Raw genomic sequence first — 24,902 nt, 5'->3', positions numbered from 1 at the left:
GGCCCCTTCATTTTTGTAGCAGGTGGGAGACAGGCCTTAAAGGAGGGCTAAGCAAGCCCCTTCAGGGAGAAACCTCCCTTAGTAATCTCTCCCATCAGGTTGACAGCCTACTCCGTAGGATCAGAGAGGTTTTTGGCCCTGTCTTGGGAAGTTTCGGCTCAGCTCGAGAAGCAGGCAGTGGAGGAAGCCGAGGAAACAAGCACAGAGGGATTTTACAGTTGCCTCTTCATAGCTCCCAAATCATCGGAGGGGATGGAGACCTGTCCTGTGCATCAGTGCTCTGAACTTCTTTATTCAAACTAAGAAGTTCAAGATGGAAACGAACCACTCGGTCCTGTCAGCCATCCATCAGGGATGATGACAATAGATACACAGGACGCATACTTCCACGTTACAATTCACCAGGACTGGGTCTTCCAGTTTCGGGCCCTGTGCTTCAGCCTCTCCACGGCCCCTCAGTTTTTATCCGTGTTCTCGCTCCAATAGCGAAGTGGTTATACCTCATAGGGATAAACATGTCTTTGTACCTGGACGATTAGCTCCTTCACTCCCCCTCAAAAGCCTAATGCATGGAGAACCTTCTCAAGACTTAGGATTGCTGATAAACTTCAAAAAGTCTCAATTAGTCCCCATGCAGTTGATTCTATGTTTGGGGATAGTGATAGATTCTCTGAATTTTCAGGCTTTTCTCTCCCAACAAGGAATTTTCAATTGCATCTTGAAAGTCTGGAAATTCATTTCTCTCCAATGCTTGGATGAGCCTTTTAGGAACACTGTCTTCAATAGAGAAGTTTTGCTCCTTTGGGCAGGTTACATATCAGACCGCTACAGTTTTACCTCAGTCAGCTGGCGGAGGAAAGTATTTCCAGATTCGTTCGTCTTCGAAATCACCTCCAAAATCAAGGGGGACCTTCGGTGGTGGCTGGCGGAGGACAGATTTGTGACGGGCATGGCACTGTCTCCTGTGAACCCCAGCCTAATGTTGTACTCCGACGCATCAGATCTGGGTTGGGGTGTCGGGCTTATGGTCTCCAACAGAAAGAGATCTTCATATAAATGTAAAAGAATTGAAGGCGATACACATGGCCCTTCAGTTCTTTGCGACAGAGACCTTTGAAAGGACAGTTGCGGTCCATTCACACAGCATGACCGCATTGGCCTACATCAGGAACCAAGGAGGAAGCCACTCTTTTTCGCTGTGCTAAGCAGCCAAAGACTTTCTTTTATGGGCACAGAACAACAGGACCACTGTTCTGACCCGCTTTGTCCAGGGCAAAATGAACGTTCTTGCGGACAAATTGAGTCGCGGCAAACAGGTTCTACTGACGAAGTGGATGCTAAGTCCACAAAAAAAAGTATACCTTAGTTTTACCAGACCACTGAGCTGATTAACAGCTCTCCTAGGGCTGGCCCGAAGGATTAGACTTATTTTACGTGGCTAAGAACCAATTGGTTACTAAGCAACGGAGCTCCTTGTTGGGTGAGTCGGTAGAGCTGCAGGCTGTCATTCGAAGGGCCTGAGTTCAATTCCCCGGCCGGCTGATGAAGAGTTAGAGAAATTTATTTCTGGTGATAGAAATTCATTTCTCGCTATAATGTGGTTCGGATTCCACAATAAGCTGTAGGTCCTGTTGCTAAGTAACCAATTGGTTCTTAGCCATGTAAAATAAGTCTAATCCTTCAGGCCAGCCCTAGGAGAGCTGTTAATCAGCTCAGTGGTCTGGTAAAACTAAGATATACTTAACTTAGCAACGGGACCAGGTGTGCCTATGGAAGCTGTGGGGAAAACCGTTGGTAGACCTTTTTGCAGCGTCCAGAAACCATCGTCTCCCTCAGTACTGTTCCCCGACACCAGATCCGCAAGCTTGGGCCACGGATGCCATGCTGTAAGATTGGTCAGATCTTGACATCTGCGTCTTTCTTTCCCTCAGCGAGGTAAGAGAAGTGTTGAGGAAGTTCAGCGCCCACAGCAACACTTCAGTAAACATAGTGGCTCCCTTTTGGCCACACGAGTCGTTCCCGGACCTTTTGAGTCTACTGGTAAATTATCCACGGCTTCTACCTCAGAAGAGAAATCTTCTCAGACAGCCTCATTTTCAACGTTTTCACCTGGCTTATCCACTCTTGCTCTGACAGGCTTCAGACTGTCAGGGAGCTTGTCAGAGCTAATTGCTATTGCTGCAGTCTACCAAGCTAAGTGGACAGTCTTTCGGAGTTGGTGTCGAGACAGAAGTATGTCTTCTCAGACAACTGTAGCTCAGATTGTGGATTTTTTTGCTCTTCCTCAGATCCTCGAAAGGCTTAGCTACTTCAACCATTAAGGGATATAGAGCAATGTTGAAATCTGTCTTTAAATGCAGAGGAATAGACTTTTCATCAAATCAGAATATAAGTGACTTGATAAAATCCCTGAATACTTGTAAGCAAGAAAGATGTTCTGAACTAGTGTGGAATTTGGATATATTCCTCAAAATGGCTCTTAGACCCACCTTTTGAGCCTCCAGAATCCTCTTCTCTCAGAGACCTGACGAGGAAGACTCTTTTTCTGGTGGCTTTAGAGATGGCTAAGAGGGTTAGCGAGCTACATCCCCTTGATGAGAGGGTAGGATTTACTCAAGGTGACTCTGTCTGCTCCTTGACCTTAGGATTCATGGCGAAGAACGAAGACCCTTCTAGTCCCTGGCCATGTTCCTTTTCAGTCAAGAGCCTGTCTAACATTCTAGGTCAAACGGATCAGGAGAGAGTCCTCTGCGCAGTTCGATCTCTTCGCGAGTATCTACAAAAAACCAAGGAAATTAGAGGTTCTCCTCTGAACCTGTGGTGTTCAGTTAAAAACCCCAGCCATCCTTTATCTAAGAATGCCTTAACATTCTTTTTAAGGAATGTGATTTCTGAGTCACGCTCTAGGATTCAGGTGGATGTCCTTCCTTTATGTAAAGTCAGGGCACATGAAATTAGGGCAGTGGTGACTTCACTGGCCTTCAGTCATAACCGATCGCTGACTTCTATCCTGCAAATGCAGATCAGTGTTTGCACTGTTTTACCTGCATGATGTGGAAACAGTTTATGAAAGTTGCAGTACTCTAGGCCCGTACTTTGCAGCTGGCATGGTGTTGGGTAATGAGGGATAGGAGGAATGTCTTTGTTTTTTCCTCTCTATCCACTCTCCTTGAATAAGGATTGGTGTTTTTCTTGGGAAGCTTGATTGGTAATGTCTTGAGTGCCATCAGTTGGTTTGAATTTTAACAAGTTTGTGGTGTAGGTTTTAATTTTTTGGTCACATTTTGTACTGCTCCCAGGGCAGGGGCACACACATTTCGATGTGTCTTTTTTGGATTGTTAGCTTCGGCAACATGCGATTGACTCCCGCATTGCAAAGCACCCACTAAAGTAGAGGCAACTCTTGGCCTTACTGCCATGCCACTACAGGTTGAGAGGAGCTGCAACCAGAGGCAGTACCTACCTGCCATAGTTCCCTCACCAGGTAAGGTTACAACAAGCATTTCACGACATCAGCTAATTTTTTCTATTTCAAATTCATCTCCATCTCTGACTGTTTTTGAGTAGTTTTGTCCGTGTATTCCACCACCTGTCAATGTGGGATTCAGCTATGTAATTATTTGGTAAGTTACTTATATAAAAATGCCATTTTTTAATAAAGTTTTATATATACTGCACTTACCAAATAATTACATCTTCCCCTCTCATGGACATAAAGGATAAATGAATTGAGCCCTTTAGCTATGTTGTACCTATCCTTCCCTGAAAGTGGCAGGCCAGTATACCTACACCCAAAGCAAAAGAGCGCTACCGCAAATTTTGAATTTTGAGCTGTCGCGTAAAGTAGAAACTAATAGCTATGTAATTATTTGGTAAGTATATATAAAACTTTATGCTATTATAAAAATGTCATTTTTTGTCAGCAGAACTTGACCCCCTTGTCAAAGACCTCTTTGTGTTGTTTGAAGATTTCAGTTTCTTGGACTGGCTGGTGAGAGCACTAGCTAAGAAGATTTAAGATTGCAATGGTTTAGTTGGAGACTTCGCCTCGGACTGGCTAGGAGTCCTTTCTCTTGCAGACAGGACCATCAGGGATGGCTCTCGTGAACTTGCGGCTCTTTTCTCATTGGGGGTTTTGAAGAAAAGAGTTTTTCGGTGCTCCCGTTCCACTAAGGAGTCTCAGGCCCAGAAGTCAGACCTCCGTAGAAGTCCACTGAGGATCTTCTGGTGCATTCTTTCAAACGCCCCAAGGATTCGTCCGTGTTTGCTCCTAAGATGGTCTCTCCTCTCCAGCAACATCCCTTTCGTTCAGTCTAGGACCTGCTCCAATGTCCGCTTCTCAGCCAGAACTATCAAGAAGAGCTCAAGTCCTTGCCAAAGAAATGAGGAAGAAGTCCTCCGTGCACAAGTGGGAGCCCATCTTCTCGAGTTTTGGGAGAAGTAAAGTATCAGAGGGACAGAACAGTGGATTGTCAAAGTTCTGAGGGAGGGCCTCCCCATTCTGTTCTTAGAGAGCCCCCCCTTTAGTCCCCTCTCCCATCTTTTTGACGGTCTACTCAGAGGCTCGGGAAAACTTTCGGCCCTTTTGGAGGTCTCCTCACTCCGAAAGAGAATCATAGTCAACTCAGAGGGCTTCTACTACTGTCTGTTTGTGGTCCCCAAATCATTGGGGTTTGGAGACCAGTCCTCAGTGTGAGTGCGCGCCCTCAATCTCTCTGCCTGGCAGACAAAGTTCAGATGGAGACAAACTAGTCAGTCCTTTCATCCATTCACCAGGGCGATTGGATGATATCCTTGGATATACAGGATGCATACTTCCACTTCCCCATCCATCCAGACTCAAGGAAGTATCTAAGGTTCATCTTCCAGGACATTCTCTCAGGCATCCCATGTCAGCGTCTAAACGCCTGTCTCCTCTTGGAGCGCCTGGAATCTCCCGAGTGCCTGGCACCACCCGAGCACCCGGCGCCAGCTCCCAAGCACCTGGCAGCAGCTAAATCTAACAGATTTGGGCTCTTTGCTTTGGCCTCTCTATGGCACTTCAAGTGTTCACTCGAGTCCTTGCTCTTCTAGCAAAATTACTTCATTTAATAGGCATAAACATCAGTCTATATCTGGACAACTTGTCTCTTCAGTCCCCTTCGAGGGAAAAGTGCATGAAGGACTTGAACATCTCCTCTCGTAGGAACTGGGAATTATCATCTACCTTCAGAAGCCCCAGTTGGCCCTGTCGCAATAGTTCCTCTATATTGGGGATGAGTCTCAACTCTCAAACTTTCCTGCTTTTCCGTCTGCCAAGAGAATCGCTTGCCGCCTTCAAACGGTCTACAAGTTTCTAGCCCCTTCGTCTTGCTCAGCCCATCGGTGGATGAGCCTGCCGGGGACTCTGTCATCCATTATGAAGTTTGTCAAGTTAGGCAAACTTCTTAGAGTTTTGCATTCTTCCTCAAGGCCAATTGGGACAGAGAAACACAGCCGGACACCTACACTTTTCCCATAAACCCGGCGAGCAAGTCAGACCTGCAATGGTGGTGGTCCAAATGTAGGCTTTCGGAGGGAAATCCTTTCATCCTCTGAGCCCAGAACTAGACTTCTATTCAGACTCCTCAGTTCTAGGTTGGGGAGTCCTCTTGGGGAACTGGGATGTTTCTGGGATGTGGTCTTCGAAAGAATGGAACCTTCACATTAACGTCAGAGAGCTGAAAGCAACTCACCTAGGGCTTCAGTGCTTCTTGACCCAAGTTCACAACAAGACTGTGACAGTCCATTCAGACAATACCTTAGCTCTAAAGTACATGCGAAAGTGAGGTGGCTCTCACTCAATTTCTCTGCCAGACAGCAAGAGACCTTCTACTGTGGACAGATCAAATCGAGTGAGTCTAGTCACTCGATTTATTCAGGGCAAACTAAATATTCTGGTAGACAAACAGAGCCATCGAAAAGTAGGTCCTTCCCACCTTGGATTCCCTGGTCTATCAGAATTTCCGATACTGTGGAGCAGGCCGACATTGGACCTGTTTGCCTCTCCAGGAACCATTGCCTTCCTCTCTTTTGTTCTCAGGCCCCAGATCTAGCCCCGTTCTGGCCCATGAAAGAATGGTTCCAGGACCTGCTATGGTTGCAGTTGGAATTCTCTGAGACTCGTTCCCCTAAAAAAACAGTGACTGCTTAGACAACCTCACTTTAAGAGAAACCAAAGGGTTGTCTGCTCTTGCCTTGACAGGCTTCAGACTGTCCGGAAGTTTAACGGAGCGTAAGGGTTTTCAAGACATGCTGCAGAGGCTATTGCAAGATGCAAGCTTCATTTTTGTAGCCGCGTTTTCCAGGCTAAGTGGGTGATTTCCCGAAGCTGGTGCTCAGACTCAACATCTCTTCCTCTGAGACATCTATGACCCAAATTGTGGATTTCCTTCCTTATCCGAGGAGATCTAGGAATCTCTCGTCCTCCACCATCAAGGGATGTCGAGCTGTGTTTAGCTTAGTGTTCAAACACAGGTCCTGAATCTTGCGTCAATCCCAGATCTTAACGACCTCGTCAAGTCCTTTAATTTGTCTAGCAAAGAAAGGAAGGTTCAGTCTCCTGGAACCTGGACAGAGTGTTAACCCTTGAACGCCGACTGGACGTATCATAAGTCGACTAAAATTGTCTGTCAGGTGATGAGTGGACGTACCATACGTCGACTACAAAAAATTTCAATCTTCGGTCAACTTTGACTCGACCGAAATGGTAAAAAAACGCAATTGTAAGCTAAAACTCTTACATTCTAGTAATATTCAATCATTTGCCTTCATTTTGCAACAAATTGGAAGTCTCTAGCACAATATTTCAATTTATGGTGAATTTTTGAAAAGAACTTTTTGTACATGCAACTTACCCGTCAGATATATACTTAGCTATAGTCTCCGACGTTCCCGACAGAAATTCAAATTTCGCGGCACACGCGACAGGTAGGTCAGGTGATCTACCATACCCGCCTCCCTGGGTGGCGGGAATAGGAACCATTCCGTTTTCATGTCAGATTTTCTCTGTCGCTGGTTCCGGCAACATCTGTTGTTGGTTCCTTCTGCTTAGACTTTCATTTTTAAACTTGCTGAGGATTATTTTGGACTGACCTTTGGTGACGTATTGGATCTTTGGCTTGGCATACGCTTTTGTGGACTGTTTTTTGATTTTGGCTTTGGTATTTTCTTAAAGAATGTCTGATCAGAGTATTGCACCGGTGTTTCGTGTGTGTGTTAGGTCTTATTGTAAGGTGAGACTACCGAAAGCTTCGGTAGATCCTCATACTGTATGTTCGAGGTGTAGGGAGAATGATTGCTCTATTGAGAACACGTGTGTTGAATGTGAGAGTCTCACTGAACTGGAATGGAAGGCTTTGAACTCGTATGTACGCAAGTTGGAGAAGGACAGAGTTAGGAAGGCTTCTTCTAGAAGCTCTAGTAGGTCTCTTTCCAAAGAGGTAGATTTAGAACCTAACACTCTTCCAGATTCTCCTGTCACTCCAGTTGTTTCAGCTCCTTCTCCCTTACGTCGAACCTGTGGATTCGTCGTCGGAGATGGCTGCAATGAAGGCTACGATCCATAAGATGCAGTTGCAGATGCGTGCGTTGGAGGAAAATAAAGTGAGAAGTGATAGTGATGTGTGTAGTGTCCCCAGTGTAGTGGAGGGGGCGTCTGACCGGCTCCGCATCGCTCCTAGGCCTAGACCTCTTCCAAACTCCCCTCGAGTAGGACGCCTTGACGAGGTGAGGGGCTAAGGGACCCTGGCCTTTGGGCCCGGGTCCTGACGAATCATCCTACATAGTTTTTGGTTTAAATGGCGTGGACATTTCCACATTCGCAAAATTTTACTGCTTAGGTGAGTCTGAGAAGGGATCGTTTTTTGGAAGGGGTTCGCATTGAAGCTAATTGTGGGAGTTGTGGTGGTTGAGTCGCCACCGAGATAGTTTGGACCTAAGAGATGGTGATGGGATTTTTCCCACTGCTATCTTGAGGGCGGAACCATCTCTGAGGATCAGCCCATCGGAATCCAGGGGCTGGTTTTGGAGGTGGGACTCCTGGCTTTTGTCCGGAAGCCCACGAGTGCGGTTGGAGTGGGGAGTCAGTCCCCATTAGTGGGGCAGAACTCCCAGCAGGCGGATTGGCTTATACCTGGGCCACTGCAAGCGTGCTGGTGCTATCCTGAAAGGGTAGGGTATGGGGTGGACTGTTGGGAGTCAACTCTCACTTGTGCCATTGGTGGAGAATGCGAATACCTGACTGATCTACGATACTTTCTTGATATGACCAAGCAGTTTTGGGTGGGTGGATGAACCAGTTTGTGTGTGGTGGTCTGATGTGTGCATGCTTGGCAGCTTGGGGTCTCTTCGTGGGCTTTGGGAGTGTGTTGGGGTGGGAAGCTGAGCAGTGGAGCTGCCCAGTTTGTCCTTTTGATATGCTGTCGGGGTCTGTGCGGGGGCTCTTGGGTGTCGGGTGTGCACTTTTGGACCTTTGCATGTGGACTGGTTTAAACTTATGGATTTGGCTTCTAGTTCTCCCTCCCCTGGATCCGATGACTTAACGGCACTGGCAACGACTTCTGGCATGAACATGGATACGGGCTTGGCTGTTGGACAGAACCAAACACTGAGACACCAGGGTGTTAATAAATCTGGTGGATTTGATTCAAATAATAGGGTCCTTTATTGCACTAATGTAAACTTATCATTAGATTACGAATGTTTATACAGTGTAGTGAAGCAATTCGGCAAAGTGGAAAGAATTAAATTAGTTCTAGAAAAAGATAAGCAGTCATTTTGTGCTTTTATCAAATTTTCCTCTCCCTTGGAAGCTAGTGAGGCACAACAGAGACTCCATGGCCACATTCTAAATGACTCAGTTGTCAGCACGAAAGTGTTTTCAGTGAAAAACTTGAATGATGAGCCATTTGACTTTGTTCCAAAGGCTGAAGAACATGGACCAGTCCCATGTACCAGAGCTCTTCCTCCCCCTCTATGGCATGTTGCTATCTACAAGGAGGGAGGGAAAAATTTGATAAAAGCTGCTGACTGCATTGAGAGCAAGGTTGGTTCCATTCCCATTGGAAATTTGAAACGGTATGGAAAGAATCTTCTAATAAAAGCTGGAAATGAGACTCAAGCAGTTCTGTTAGCTAACTTTAAACCTCCTGAAAGTGGAAATATTGAATCTATTTCATCTCACAGATTCTTTAATACACTGAAAGGAGTAGTTTACTCAAAAGATCTGCATGTTTTTAAAGAGGAGGAGATTCTCCATCGATGCCCTCCTTGTGTATCTCATGTAAAAAAACTGGGTGGTGATGCAGCTATCCTTTTAACCTTCTCCTCCAATTACCTACCTGATACCATCATTGTTGGCCATGAGAGGATGCAGGTTAAAAAATATAAAAGAAGTCCTAGACAGTGTCGCAAATGCTTTGAATATGGCCACATTCAAAACTCTTGCGATAACAATAAAAAGATGTCCTGTGTGCTCTGCAGAGCACGATAATTTTGATGATTGCAAAGCAGCCCGATACTGTTTTCTTTGCAAGGGTGATCACACACAAACTCTAGGGCTTGTCCCAGATATAAATTTGAACAAGACGTGTTGGCAGTGGCAGATAATGAACATATTAGCATTAGTGAAGCAAAGCGCGCACGGTAATGGGGGCAAACAAAAGTGCCAACACTACGTATGCTTCTGTAATAAAACTTATGAAAACTTCCAACAATGTAAGGCCACCAATAACTGTGTCTGATGGAAGATATCACAAACCTGGTATTTCTCGAACCATAAATAATAATGAAAATCTCCAAACTGGTGAGAAATTTTCGTCGGCAAGTGCTTTGAAGTCCAGTAGCAAAAATTGTACTTCAAAAGCACAGAAAATTTATCTTCCACCACATCCACAGCTGTCGATTCATCTCCAAAAATAAGGGTGCCAAAATCGGCCAATAATTCAGGAAAATATTCTGAAAATACTTCAAACCAAAATAAGCTAAAGGAACAATCCCAATTAGATAGAGCTAGTTCAGAGCCATCAATCGCCACAGCCACAAACAAAAATAATAATAAAACTACGTTTGCAACTACCAAGAAACGCACAAGAAATAGTTCCCCAAATAATGATAATTTTATAATAAAAACTTCAAATGGGTTCAGTGTTTTGGAAGACATCTCTCCTCCTAGAAAGGTGGTTCCAAAAGTAGTTTCAGAACAAAAACATCTGAGTTCAATTCAGTCTTGCCACCCTAAGACAAATAGGATTAGTGGTGCACAGAACCACAGCAATAATTCTGAACATCAGGTTCATAATAAAAAATATGAAGATCAACCAAAGACCCTGAACACCAATTCAGATGAAAAGGGATTAAGAAAACAATCTCTTATAAAGGAGAATTTCCCACTCCACCCTAGGAACAGTACTTCCCCTCCAAGGAGTGGGAAGTAGCACATTTTACCACCTTAGCATTCTTGCTCGATATTCTTCAGTGGAACTGTAAAGGTCTCAGAGCCCGTACAGAAGACCTTAAAGTTTTAATGCATGAAGTTAATCCAGGGATTATATGCCTACAGGAAACAATGTTAGGCAACTCTGTTTATAATCCTGGACTAAATTATTCAATATTTAAATCATATCCCCAATTGGTGATCATGCCCATGGAGGTGCTGCAATTATTATTAATAAATCTCTACAGCACTCCACAATACAATTAAATACAACACTACAAGCTATCGCTATTTCAGTCATTTTGGAAAAGAGGATAACAATCTGCTCCTTATACCTTCCACCAGACCTTGATTTTAACATTGGAGATATTCAGTCGTTAATTGACCAACTTCCAGCTCCTTTACTTTTGCTAGGTGATTTTAATGCCCACAATCCCCTTTGGGGAAGTCGGTTTTAGATAGTAAAGGGAAATTAATCGAAGACCTTATTGACAGGAATGATGTTACCCTGTATAATAATGGGTCAATGACTTTCCACAACATTCACGATAATCATTTCTCTGCACTGGACCTTAGTATTTCTTCAACTAACTAGTATCCACCTTGATTTTAATTGGTCTGTTAATGAAGATTTAAATGGAAGTGATCACTACCCGATCCATTTGAAATATGCTCTGAATGCTCCATCTGAAGTTTTACCTAAGTGGAAGGTAGAGGACGCAGACTGGGATAAATTTAGTAAGGGTGTCAATCTAGATAGGGAGTTTGAGTCCTTTCATTCTCATCTAGATGCCTATGATTACTTTATTGAATCTACTTTGAAGAGTGCTGAAAGCTCGATTCCAAAACAAAAGGCAAACCTCGTAGACCTGCAGTTCCCTGGTGGAATAAGACATGTGGTATTCTGAGAAAAGTGACTAGGAAATGCTACAGACGTTACAAAACTAGTGGCTCCCCTCAGTCTAAATTAATCTACAAACGTGCTTTAGCCAAGCAGCGGCGCTTTTATAAGAAAGCCAAAAGAGAATGTTGGCTTTACTATATTAATGGAATAAACTCAAGACCCACTAAGAGTGGTGTGGCGCAAAATAAGGAAACTGAGTGGAAAATTTGTAGCGTCACCATTGCCCTCGTTAAAAATAAATGACACTCTAATCACAGAGCCCACTGAAGTTGCCAATGAGCTAGGAAAACACTTTTCTAAAGTTTCCAGCCCTAACAATTATTGTCCAGAATTTCAAAGAATTAGGAATTCTGAAATGTGTCTGAAGTTTGATTCGGGAAAATCTGAACCATACAACTACAAATTTTCCCTAAGAGAACTTCGTGAGGCGCTCTCCTCAAGTGAATCCACAGCTCCAGGTGAGGATACAATCATATATGAAATGCTGAAACACCTCCCAGATGATGCCAAAAAATATTTACTGAAGATTATAAACAAAATATGGGAAACTGGAATTTTACCCAAGGACTGGAAAATATCCATAATTGTCCCAGTTAAAAAGCCTAATAAAGATGCTTCCCAAGCCACCAGCTATAGACCAATAGCTCTTACCAGCTGTGTATGTAAGCTGATGGAGAAAATGATAAATACTAGACTGGTTTGGCACCTGGAGACCAAAGGATTACTATCGCCATTTCAATTTGGTTTCAGAAAAACCGCTCCACCCCTTGATCCCTTGCTGAGGCTGACCAACCAAATCCAGCAAGGATTCGCCAAAAAGTGTCAGACCATTGGCATATTTTTTGACTTGGAGAAAGCATATGACACTACCTGGAGAATTGGCATCATGAAACAATTGCACAAGATGGGCATATGTGGAAGAATGGTCAGGTTTATATATTCCTTTTTATCAGACAGACTTTTAAGGTAAAAGTGGGAAACTCCTTCTCCCAACCTTTTATGCAGGAGGAAGGAGTTCCCAAGGAAGCGTTTTAAGTGTAACACTTTTTCAGTGGCAATAAATAGCGTGATTGAAAAAATCTCGCCCCTGTTAAATGCTCGCTTTTTATCGATGACCTTGCAATATACTGCACAGGATATGATTCCTTGTCCGTATGTAAACATTTGCAAAGGTCTATTAATGCTATTACTAAGTGGGCTGATGAGAATGGTTTCAAATTCTCCTCTTCCAAAACAGTTGCAGTAAGATTCACCAGGTGCCGGCGTGTGGAAGAGGTTCCCACACTTAGTTTAAAAGGGTCCATCCTTCCTTACGAGTGAAGTTAAATTTCTGGGGATGACTGTTGACCATAAATTAACATGGGCTAGCCACATAAATGCCCTAAAGTTTAATGTTAAACAATCTATGAATATTTTAAAGGTTGTTTGTGGATTTAGTTGGGGGGCTGATAAGAAATCCCTTCTGAGGCTATATGACTCTCTGTGTCGATCTAAGTTAGACTATGGCTGTCAGATTTATTCCTCAGCCTGTAAAACCAAGCTAAAGGAACTGGATGTTGTACACAACATGGGGTTGAGAATATGCTCAGGGGCTTTTAGAACTTCGCCTGTTGAAAGCATTTATGTCGACACAGATCATTTACCCCTTGATCTAAGAAGGCAAGAGCTAGGGTTGCGATACATGGCTAGAATGAAAAGTGCTCCCAAAAATCCCTCCTTTCAAGCACTAAAGGAAACAGACTCTCAGTTTTTCTGGTACAAGAGCTTCTAAACCATTCCAAATTCGACTGAATGAGGATGTTAGGAATAATCACCTTAAATCCCAGAAAGTCCTGGAAGTAGAATATCCTGTAAATCCTCCATGGCTTATCCCAGAAGCATCAATATGTAAGAAACTGTTTAACAAAAAGGACTGCACTGTAGAAGAGATTAGGGAAAATTCTTAGAGCACGATGTTACCCATACTAATTTTACAAAAATTTATACAGATGGATCTAAGTCAGATAGTGGTGTTGGTTGCGCTGTTATCCTTGGTGATACAGCGTACACAGCTAAATTACCCGACTCTGCATCAATATTTACTGCCGAATTAACAGCCGTAGTGTCTGCCCTAGATTTAGTTTTCAAAGTAGTGACTCTAATTTTGTCATATACTCAGACTCTAGAAGCACCTTAGAAGCTATTAAAAATTTAATAGCTTTCATCCATTAATTGAAAAAGTTCAGGAGTGGCTTTTTCGTATATATTGTCGACATAAATCAGTCTCTTTCTGTTGGGTCCCTTCTCACGTGGGGATTCGCGGAAACGTCGATGGCAGACAGGGAAGCAAAGCTGCTAGTATTTTATCAGAAACCTCTTTTAGAAAAGTGCCTCATACAGATCTAAAAGGTCCCATTAGATCTTATGTTTTAAGTAAATGGCAAGAAAGGTGGACTTCTCCCTTCTTGCCAATAATAAGAAATATAGAAATATTAGGGATAATGTACTACCGTGGTCTTCGTCATTCCAGCTTGACAGACGAACAGAGGTTATTTTAACGAGATTAAGGATTGGGCACACTGATCTAACCCATCAGTTTATTTTAGAAGGAAGCAGCCCTCCAGAGTGTGCTTACTGTGACGAGACACTAACAGTGGAGCACATTCTGGTGGTCTGCCCCAGATATTTTAACCAAAGAGAGAGATATTTTCAGGGTAAATCCCTGCCTGATATTTTGGGAGATGAAGCAGATATTTCTGCTATCATCTCTTTTTTAAAGTGTATTAAAATTTTTAACGATATTTAATTTTATTTAATTTATTACATCACGTAGAATTTTAATGACAATTTTTTTTTTTTGTATATAGCACATCATTCATTAAACTTCATACCCTTATTTATTGGTCACATCACTTCATTTTATTTATTAATCATTTCCTTCATGAATTCATAACTTTAACATCATTTATTTTCTTTCCATTACGGCGCTGAATGGCCTTGTTGGCCCCAGTGCCTGGGCTTTTGCCCTAAATATCATACATCCATCCTCTTCCAAACTCCCAGACCCAGTGGAGGAGGAATGTCGACAGCCGCAAGGGGGATGAAGAGCGCTCCCAACGGTCAGGCGTCCCTTCGGCAGCGCCTGTTGACGCATCCCAGGCTGCCTTAGATCGCCGTAGAAAAGGGATCTTAAAGAAGTGTTTCTCATCTGCTTCTTCGTCTCCTAAACGTGGTTGGAGTTCGGCTGAGGAGTCGCGTCCTTTGAAGAGGACTTGGAAGGCTCCTAGAGGAGACGCATTAGACTCTAGCCCTGAGCGCTTCCTGAAGGTTCTCCTGTTTCTAAGAAGAGAACTCGTAGATCTCCTCCTCTTCTTCTGGTGTTCAGGAGTCCACCAAACAGATCCTGGTAGGCCTCCAGGCTCAACTCGCTGCTCTTGCTGGCTCTTTATCAAAGAGCTCCTCTCGTCGGAAGGATACCTCTCTTCCGATCAAGTCCTCCAAGAGACACACTTCTCCCAGCAAATCGTCTTCTTTGAAGCGTTCTTCTCCTGTTAAGCGCCCCTCCAGCAGCAGGCTCTCCTCTCCTGGTAGGCGCTCCTCTCCTTGCAGGCGCTCCTCTCCTGGTAGGCGCTCCTCTCCTCGTAGGCGCTCCTCTCCTGTTAGGCGCTCTTCTCCTGGTAGGCGCTCCCCTCCTGGTAGGCGCTCCTCTCCTCGGCTCTCTTCGTCTCCGGATAGCGCCTCTCCACCCAGGCGCTCGCGCCCTCGTCGTCGTCGATCTTCTCCTGTTGGAGATACTTTCTCCAAAGTCAAACGCTCTTCTCGTTCCTCTCCTCGTAGAAGCTCTTCTCCAGCCTCCTTCTCGTCTGTTAGGCGCCCCTCTCCCTGCAAGGGCTCCTCTTCAGTTCGAGCTTCTTCTCCTGGTAGGCGCCAGTCATCTTGCAGGCGCTTCTCTCCGGATCTTCGGTCTCCAGTGGACAAAGGCTCCTCTCCTTCCAGGCGTTCTTCTTCTGGCAAATGCCCTTCTGCTGCTAGACGTTCTCCTCCTCCTTCGGGCCTGGAGGCGTTATCGGAGGACGAATCCCCTAAAGATATCACCATTTCAGATTACAAGAGGTTGACAGCTCTTCTGGTTCAGGAGTATGGAGATTCCCTCAAGCCTGCTTCTCCTCCTTCTCCGGGTTCCATGCTCTCGAGCACCAAGGCCTCGAAATCTTCCTCTTTAGTCAAGATGCGTCCTACGATCTCCATGAAGAAAGCTCTTAAAGGATTCGGAGAGTGGCTCTCTTCAAAGAAAGATGCCGGCAAGACTGTCTTCTCCTTGCCTCCCTCCAGGCTTTCGGGAAGAGCGGGTATGTGGTACGAAACCAGGGAGCCGATGGGGTTAGCTCTCCCCTCTTCTGCTGGCTCTGATTTTTCTTCTCTTGTGGATTCTTCCAGAAGACTCTCCCTCAATTCGGCCAAGGCTTCTTGGGGACTTTGCGAATTGGACCATTTCCTCAAGGGCCTTTTCCGCGTGCTGGAAGTGTTCAACTTCATGGACTGGTCTCTTGGGGCCTTAGCCAAGAGAAGTCTTGAAGAGGATTCAGTCAGTATGGAGGACCTCAGCAGTGTGTTGTCTTGTTTGGACAAAGCTGTGAAGGACGGCTCGATGGAGATCGCTTCCCTGTTCGGCACTGGCCTGCTTAAGAAGAGGTCAGTATTCAGTGCTTTCCTCTCCAAATCGGTCTCTCCTACCCAGAGGTCTTCCCTCTTGTACGCTCCTTTATCTAGCCATCTTTTCCCACAAGAGACTGTGAAGGAGGTCTCTCGTTCTTTGTCTGAGAAGGCTTCTCAGGATCTACTGGCTCAGTCTTCAAAGAGGATGAGACCGACTGCTCCTCTTGCTAAGAAGGAGAAGACCCCCTTTCAGGAGCCCTTTCGTGTATCCAGGTCTATTAGAAGGCGTAGACCTGAAAGAAGATCTAGACCTTCAGGACTCCCTTCCAGGAAGTCCAAGTGAAAAGCAAGTCCTCCAGACTCCAGTAGGTGCCAGACTTCTAGATTTCGCCGAAGCCTGGGCACAGAAGGGAGCGGACGAATGGTCCCTCTCTGTTTTGAGGAAGGGGTACCTCATTCCCTTCTTTTCGAAACCTCCCTTGACAACAACTCCGAGGGAGTTATCGGCGAGATACAAGGATCCTGTGCGGAGGCAAGCCCTTCTGCTAGCCGTCGAACAAATGCTTCAAAAGGCTGCCATAGAACCGGTACAAGATCTTCACTCCCCGGGATTTTACAACCGTCTTTTTCTTGTGCCAAAATCTTCGGGGTGGGGAGACCGGTCTTGGGCGTGAGCTCCTGAACTCGTTCGTCATAAAGAAGAAGTTCTCTATGGAAACGACGTCTTCAGTTCTGTCGTCTCTTCGTCAGGGAGATTGGATGGTGTCCCTGGACCTTCAGGATGCTTACTTCCACGTTCCCATCCATCCCTCCTCAAGGAAGTTCCTGAGGTTCATGGTAGACGGCAGAACTTTTCAGTTCAGGGCTCTGTGCTTCGGACTTTCCACAGCTCCCCAAGTGTTCACGACCATTCTCAGGAATGTAGCTCACTGGTTGCACTTGGAGGGAGTAAGGATTTCCTTGTATCTCGACGACTGGCTAATTCGGTCCAATTCGAAGAATCGTTGTCTGGAGGACCTTTCTCGCACGTTAAACCTAGTCCAGTCTCTAGGACTTCTTGTAAACCTCGAGAAGTCTCAGATGATTCCTCAGCAGGAAATTGTCTACCTGGGGATTCAGATGGATTCTCGGGGTTTTCGAGCGTTCCCTCCTGGGAAAGAAGGGAACGCTGCCTTCAAAAGGTGACAGACTTTCTAGAGAAAGACAGTTGTTCGGGATGAGGGAATGGATGAGTCTGCTGGGGACCATTTCCTCGCTGGAACAGTTCGTTTCTCTAGGAAGGCTTCACCTCAGACCTCTTCAGTTCTTCCTAGAAAAATCTTGGGATCGGAAGTCCCAGGAGTTGTCGGATTCCTTCCAGATCTCTTGTCAGGTCAAGGAACATCTCCGTTGGTGGTTAGACCCTCAGAAGCTGGGTCTAGGAATTCCTCTGCAACCGCCGAGCCCTCGCCTAGTGTTGTTCTCAGACGCGTCGGAGTCGGGTTGGGAGCGACACTGGGCTCGAAGAAGTGTCAGGCACCTGGGACACGGATCAGAGTTCCTGGCACATCAACATGAAAGAGCTAGTAGCCATTCATCTGGCTCTTGCCCGCTTGAACTTCTGGTCAAGGGATCAGTAGTTCTGATCAATTCGACAACACCACAGCCCTGGCTTATATCAGGAAGCAAGGAGGGACGATTCCTTCTGCCTGTACATTGCAGCAAGGAACCTTCTTTTATGGGCGGGGAGAGAAACATCGTTCTCCTCACCAGATTTGTTCAGGAGAAAGAAATGTGAGAGCAGATCTGCTCAGCAGGAAGGACCAGGTTCTTCCTACAGAATGGTCTCTTCATCAGGAGGTTTGCGAAAGGCTGTGGTTCCTGTGGGGAGACCTCATATAGACCTCTTCGCCACCCACTGGAACAAGAGGTTGGAGAACTACTGCTCCCCAATCTCGGACCCCAGAGCAGTAGCAATAGACGGCCTTCTCCTAAATTGGGACGGTCTAGACGGCTACGCTTTTCCCCCGTTCAAGATAATAGGGGAAGTAATAAGAAAGTTCATTTCTTCGAAGGGCACCAAGCTCACCCTGATCGCTCCCTTTTGGCCTTCTCGGGACTGGTTCACAGAGGTACTGGAATGGATGATAGACTTGCCCAGGTCGCTCCCCTCTGGGAGCGATCTTCTCAAACAGCCCCACTTCGACAGATATCACAAGAACCTTCCCGCTCTAAACCTAACTGCCTTCAGACTGTCGAAGGACTGGTTAGAGCGAAGGGATTTTCGCGCAAGGCTGCGAAGGCTATCGCCAGAGCCAGAAGATCTTCTACCTTGCGCCTCTACCAGTCGAAGTGGGAAGTCTTTAGGAGATGGTGTCGATCTGAGAAAGTTTCCTCTTCCAGTACCTCTGTAATGGAAATAGCGGATTTCCTTCTTTACCTAAGGGAGCAGTGTAACCTGGCGGTTTCCACCATAAAGGGGTATAGGAGCATGCTGTCATCAGTCTTTAGACACAGAGGTCTGAACATCTCTGATAATAAAGACCTTCACGACCTTATAAGGTCTTTTGAAACTTCTAAAAATAAGTCCCTAGACCTCCCAGCTGGAATTTGGACGTGGTCCTAAAATTCCTAATGTCGAACAAGTTTGAGCCTCCTCGATCTGCCTCTTTCAGGGATTTAACCAGAAAATCGCTGTTTCTTTTCGCTCTTGCTTCTGCCAAAAGATTGAGCGAATTACAAGCTTTGGAAGGTTCTGTAGGCTTTAAGAAGGACTCTGCGATCTGCTCCTTTCAGCCTCTCTTCTTAGCAAAGAACGAGAACCCTTCAAAACCTTGGCCTAGGAGTTTTGAGGTCAAAGGACTCTCCGATCTTTCAGGACAGGAGCTAGAACACACACTCTGTCCAGTAAGAAGTCTCAGATATTATTTGGAGAGAAAGAAACAGCTCAGAGGTAACACCGAAGTCTTTGGTGCTCGGTCAAGGATCCTTCAAGAGCAATTTCCAAGAATGCCCAGGCTTTCTTCATTAAGGATATTATCAAAGAGGCTCATCTTTCATGCAAAGACGAACATTTTCAGCTCCTAAGAGTTAATGCTCATGAAGTGAGAGCCATAGCTACTTCTCTGGCTTTCCACAAGTCTTGGTCCCTCCAGTCTATTGTGGACTCTACATACTGGAGATGTAACTCAGTGTTTGCTTCTCATTATTTGAGAGATGTTCGTGTGACATATGAGAAGTGCTTCTCTCTAGGAGCTTATGTATCCATGGATTCGGTGCTGGGTCAAGGAGCTGAAGCTAATCCTATTTAAGCTAGTGTTATTTTTAATTGTTTGTTGTGTTTTTATGGTCGGTTGAAAGAGAGTGTTGAGGGTCTCTCTTTTTCATCTCAGATTACTAACAAGGTTAGGCTTGGTCAGGTGGTCGGTTTTGGTTGTTAGCTCCTTGTAGTTTTATTACCTAGCTCTGTCATGTAAGAGGGATAGCCCCCATTGATATGATTCAGGTAGAGGGCTCTGTCTTGTAAGTGGGTTAATCCCCATTGACACGATCCATAACAGGCTCTGTCATGTAAGGGGGTTTTTTCTCCATTGATATGATCCAGAAGGGCTGTCAGTCTTAGGTCACTTCCTCGCTGAAGCTCTTGAGGCATGCAGACTCATAGACAGTATCCATGAAGTCTTCTGCCCAATCAGGTAAGAACCATGGTTTTTGTTTATTCCTACAACATATGTTGTTTTCCCGTTTTTTAGTTTTTAGCTGTCTCTTGCCCTCCTCCAAGGGTGCCAATCAGCTAAGTATATATCTGACGGGTACAAAAATGATATTTTTATGATAAAATAAAGTTTTGTACATACTTACCCGGCAGATATATACAATTAATGGCCCGCCCAGCCTCCCCTCAGGAGACAGGTGGAAGAAAAATCTGACATGAAAAACGGGAATGGTTCCTATTCCGCCACCCAGCGGGGGTATGGTAGATCACCTGACCTACCTGTCGCGTGTGCCGCGAAATTTGAATTTCTGTCGGGAACGTCGGAGACTATAGCTAAGTATATATCTGCCGGGTAAGTATGTACAAAACTTTATTTTATCATAAAAATATCATTTTTCCTTACGTCCGCGCTGTAACTCGGCCGAAAATTTCAGAAATTCTTTCGTCATTTTGTCATAATGTTTGCACCGGTTTATATTAGTCGTTACATTAAGTTTTATATATGAAAATGTGTGCAGTTTCATGTAAAATACAACAAAAAACAACCCATGGTTGTAGCTTTTATCAGTTTGGAAATATTTTCATATAAATCACAATAAGTGCCAAAATTTCAACCTTCGGTCAACTTTGACTCGACCGAAATGGTCGAAAAACGCAATTGTAAGCTAAAACTCTTACATTCTAGTAATATTCAATCATGTACCTTCATTTTGCAACAAATTGGAAGTCTCTAGCACAATATTTCGATTTATGGTGAATTTTTGAAAAAACTTTTTCCTTACGTCTGCGCGCAGTAACTCTACTGAACATCTCAGAAATTCTTTTATCACTTTGTCGTAATGTTTGCACCGTTTTATATTAGTCGTTACATAAAGTTTTATATATGAAAATGTGTGCAATTTCTTGTAGAATACAACAAAAAATAACTCATGGTTGTAGCCTTTATCAGTTTTGAAATATTTTCATATAAATCACGATAAGTGCCAAAATTTCAACCTTTGGTCAACTTTGACTTGACCGAAATGGTCGAAAAACGCAATTGTAAGCTAAAACTCTTACATTCTAGTAATATTCAATCATGTACCTTCATTTTGCAACAAATTGGAAGTCTCTAGCACAATATTTCGATTTATGGTGAATTTTTGAAAAAAAAAACTTTCCTTACGTCCGCGCGCGGTAACTCTACCGAACATCTCGGAAATTCTTTTGTTTTATATTAGTCGTTACATAAAGTTTTATATATGAAAATGTGTGCAATTTCATGTAGAATACAACAAAAAATAACTCATGGTTGTAGCTTTTATCAGTTTTGAAATATTTTCATATAAATCACAATAAGTGCCAAAATTTCAACCTTCGGTCAACTTTGACTCGATTGAAATGCTCGAAAAACGCAATTGTAAGCTAAAACTCTTACAGTCTAGTAATATTCTATCATTTACCTACATTTTGCAACAAATTGGAAGTCTCTAGCACAATATTTTGATTTATGGTGAATTTTTGAAAAAAAAACTTTTTCCTTACGTCCGCACGTGGTAACTCGGCCGAACATGTCTGAAATTCTTTCGTCACTTTGTCATAATGTTTGCACCGTTTTATATTAGTCGTTACATAAAGTTTTATATATGAAAATGTGCGCAATTTCATGTAGAATACAACAAAAAATAACTCATGGTTGTAGCTTTTATCAGTTTGGAAATATTTTCATATAAATCACGATAAATAGAAAAAGTTCTACCTTCAGTCAACTTTAACTTGACCGAAATGGTCGAAAACTGCAATTGTAAGCTAAAACACTTACAAGCTAGCAATATTCAATCATTTACCTTCATTTTGCAACAAACGGGAAGTCTCTAGCACAATATTTCGATTTATGGTGAATTTAAAAAAAAAAAACTTTTTTTTTTTTTTACGTCCACTCGTTACGAATTCATGCATCATTTTGTGATAATATTTTCTCTGTGTTGCTTTGATCGTTTTACAATTTGTTATATACCAAAATCATTGCAATTTAGTTTACAATAGAAAGAAAAAAGAAATAACTCATTAGCTTTAACCATTTTGCTCGCAGCGCGATTTGTATACAATTATACATGAAATTTTTTTTTCGCGCTGTCATATACAGCATTTCAATATTTATATATGATAATATTTTTTTTCATATCTGATGGTTTCATACTAAACTTCAGGCAATGGCAAAAAAAAGGAGCCAAAAATGAACTCTTAATCTTGAAAACTAAGCGTGCTGTGATTTTTTGAAAAAAAAATTTTTTTCCGCTTTGGCGCTAACTCCTGAATGCCACCGGCATACGGCAGACACGTTTGTAAATAGAGGCTCGGCGTTTAAGGGTTAAGGTGGCTGACAGGTCCCTCTTTTAAACCCCTTCATAGTTCCTTATTGGATGGGTAAGGATGGTCGATATCGTACTTGACTAGCACTCTGCTAGACCCGCGTTTGATTTTCCGGCCGGCCAAAATGTGGTTCAGATTCTACAATAAGCTGTAGGTCTCATTGCTAGGTAACCAATTGGTTCTTAGCCACATAAAATAAGTCTAATCCTTTAGGCCAGCCCTAGGAGAGCTGTTGATCAGCTCAGTGATCTGGTTAGACTAAGGTATACTTAACTTTAAACCCCTTCATTCCTCTTCTCGGAGAAACCTTACTTGGAAGACTCTTCCTCGTGGCCTTGGCTACTGCTAACATAATAGCGAGATCCAAGCCACTGACAAAGGGTAGGTGTTTTTCTCGAGGAGATGCAGTTTGCTACTTTATCCTTTGATTTTTAGCCAAGAACTAGGACCTTCCAAGCCCTGGCCCCGTTCTTTCTCCGTTAAGACCTTAACGGATACCTTGGCTCTGAGAAAGAAGAAAGAGTTCTTTGTCCTGCTAGGGCTTTAAGGTATTACCTGAGCAGGACCGAGATCAGAGGACCATCCAGTAACCTCTGGTGCTCTGTAAAGAACCTGTTTTGCCCTCTTACTAAAAACACATTGTCGTCCTTTGTCAGCGACTTAATTTCTGAGGTGCATTCTCAGGTTCAGGAGGACTTTTTGCCTACTTTTAAAGTGAAAGCTCATGACGTCAGGACATTCTCTACCTTATTAGCTTTCAGGCACAATATGTCCCTCACTTCCATTCTGCAGTCGGCCTATTGGAAGTGTGAACTGATCTTCGCATCTCACTATTTGAAAGAAGTTGAAACAGTGTTTGAAAATTGCAGTACCTTGGGGCCATTTTCAGAGGCTGGCATGATATTGGGGAAGGAAGCATGGAAATCTCTCTTTTTCTCCTACTATTTCTTCGCCTTGAAGTAGGTTGTCGAATTTTTGGGAGCCAGGGGATACGGTGTGGGATTCAGCTGTGTAATTACTTGGTAAGTTAAAATTATATTTTCATATTAAAATTTTTACATATATACTTACCAAGTAATTACAGAATCGGAGCCCTCCCTGCTACCCTCTCATGGACATAAGGGCACAAAAAGAATGAGGTTTTCTGCTAAGTCATTTCCAGTACTCCCGTTAGTGGGCTGGGCTTTTCACCTACACTAAACTATTGAAGTTGTACTGCGATTTTTTAAATAAAGGCTGCCACGCGAGTTAGAAACTATAGCTGTGTAATTACTGTACTTGGTAAATATACAGTAAACCCCGTGTTAGTGGGGATGCGTAACCCCCCGCAAATAGCTAAAACCAGTGAATACTTAGAACCCTTCTAAAAACACTTAGAACTGCCTATTTTGATAGTTCAAACACACACAAAACAAACTGACAATGCTTATACAGGTATTACCCTACTTACAATGGGGTTAGGTTCCAAAAAAACCATCGTTTGTTGGAAAAAATGTAAGAAATACCAAAACATATCTCGAACATAGCCTAGCCTACACTAGGGTATTTGGTACCATGTACTGTATACATCTATGGTAGCCTAGCGTACACTATAAAATATACTCTCTACATACACGGTACAGGTAAAGTAATTATTAATATCAGCTGATTCTGAAGGTCCATGCAAAGTGACTTATGATAGTTCAGTATAAAGAGAAATCAAATAACAAACAAGAATTAGCTTAGCCTTCACTATGGTATATTGTATACATACACGGTAGCGTAGCCTACATTATATGCATATCGTATTATACAAACGTCAACATAACAAATATGCATCTTTTCCATGGATCTTTTAAAATGTTATGCCTTAATTCACTGTATCCAATAATATTGTATATATTCTTATATTGCTTTTGTATTAAAAATTGCGTTCATAGCGATCAATGTTTTGGTTTGGAAATGTTTAGGTGGTGTTTATTTGGCCACATTTAACTCAGTTCAGATCGCTTTTCTTGCTTCTAGTTAGCGTAAATGAATTACTAGAGTCTAGATACTTTATTTATAAGGGGCAAGGTTATTTTTCGTTATACGGAGTGTTTTTGAGTCGAAATATAACTAAAATACGTCTCGTGAAATTAATTTATCTATTATTTTCGTTAATAGATGATGATTGATGATGGCTGTTTGGGGGTTTGTTTTGTGTAAAAAAAATTTAAGATCCCATTCGCTATTTTCACTTGATTTCATCGTAATACAAGCTTTACATATTTATCGTTTATCAGCGTAAAAATAACAGTAATGTGTTCTTTCATGCCCAGTAGTTTTGATTAAAATACTTTCTCTCCCATTTTAATTACGACTGAGTTTCATCCATGTTGCCGATGCACGATAATTTACAGTATAGTCAGTAGCAGCTTGAACATTGTTTTCTCAGCTTCAGCTACAACTTGCAGCTTAAATTTAGCAGTATATTTCCTTGACGATCTTTTATCCGTACCAAATAAAGGTACTGCACAATGTAAAAATATATCAGTCCTATTCTACTTAACGTCATTTGTGCCATAACCTATGGTAATTGTTTATTACTGTATGATGGTTGAAATACAGGTAAACAGCTGTTGTTATCCGATTCGGTTATAAGCAAAACAACAGTTTCTTGGTCGGTTGTTTATGGCTGTGTGCATTTACGTAAGAGTATAACGTTACTGACAATACTTTTATCAGTCTCTTTTACTTTTTTAACTAGAAGATGGGATAAAGAGATGGAGGAAAAGTTGTCTATCGTAATTCGGTCTCTCTGACTGCCTGATTACGCTGCTGCCTGCACCTACGCAAAATTTAGAAATATTTTATAAATAATATTGTTGTATCGGTATTAATTG

At 43.2% G+C, this 24,902-nt stretch overlaps 1 protein-coding gene across 1 annotated transcript in view; it reads left to right on the top strand.

Annotated features, from left to right (window-relative positions):
• LOC136831303 (coiled-coil domain-containing protein 134-like) overlaps positions 1-24,902 on the top strand; it is a 118,688-nt gene that overhangs the window by 15,712 nt on the left and 78,074 nt on the right. The gene's annotated exons all lie outside the window — the stretch shown is intronic.

The sequence above is a fragment of the Macrobrachium rosenbergii genome, chromosome 48 (genome assembly GCF_040412425.1).
Source record: "Macrobrachium rosenbergii isolate ZJJX-2024 chromosome 48, ASM4041242v1, whole genome shotgun sequence".
NCBI classification, from domain to species: domain Eukaryota; kingdom Metazoa; phylum Arthropoda; class Malacostraca; order Decapoda; family Palaemonidae; genus Macrobrachium; species Macrobrachium rosenbergii.
Note: the sequence above shows the minus strand (reverse complement) of the source record. Positions and strands in the feature narration are given on the sequence as shown.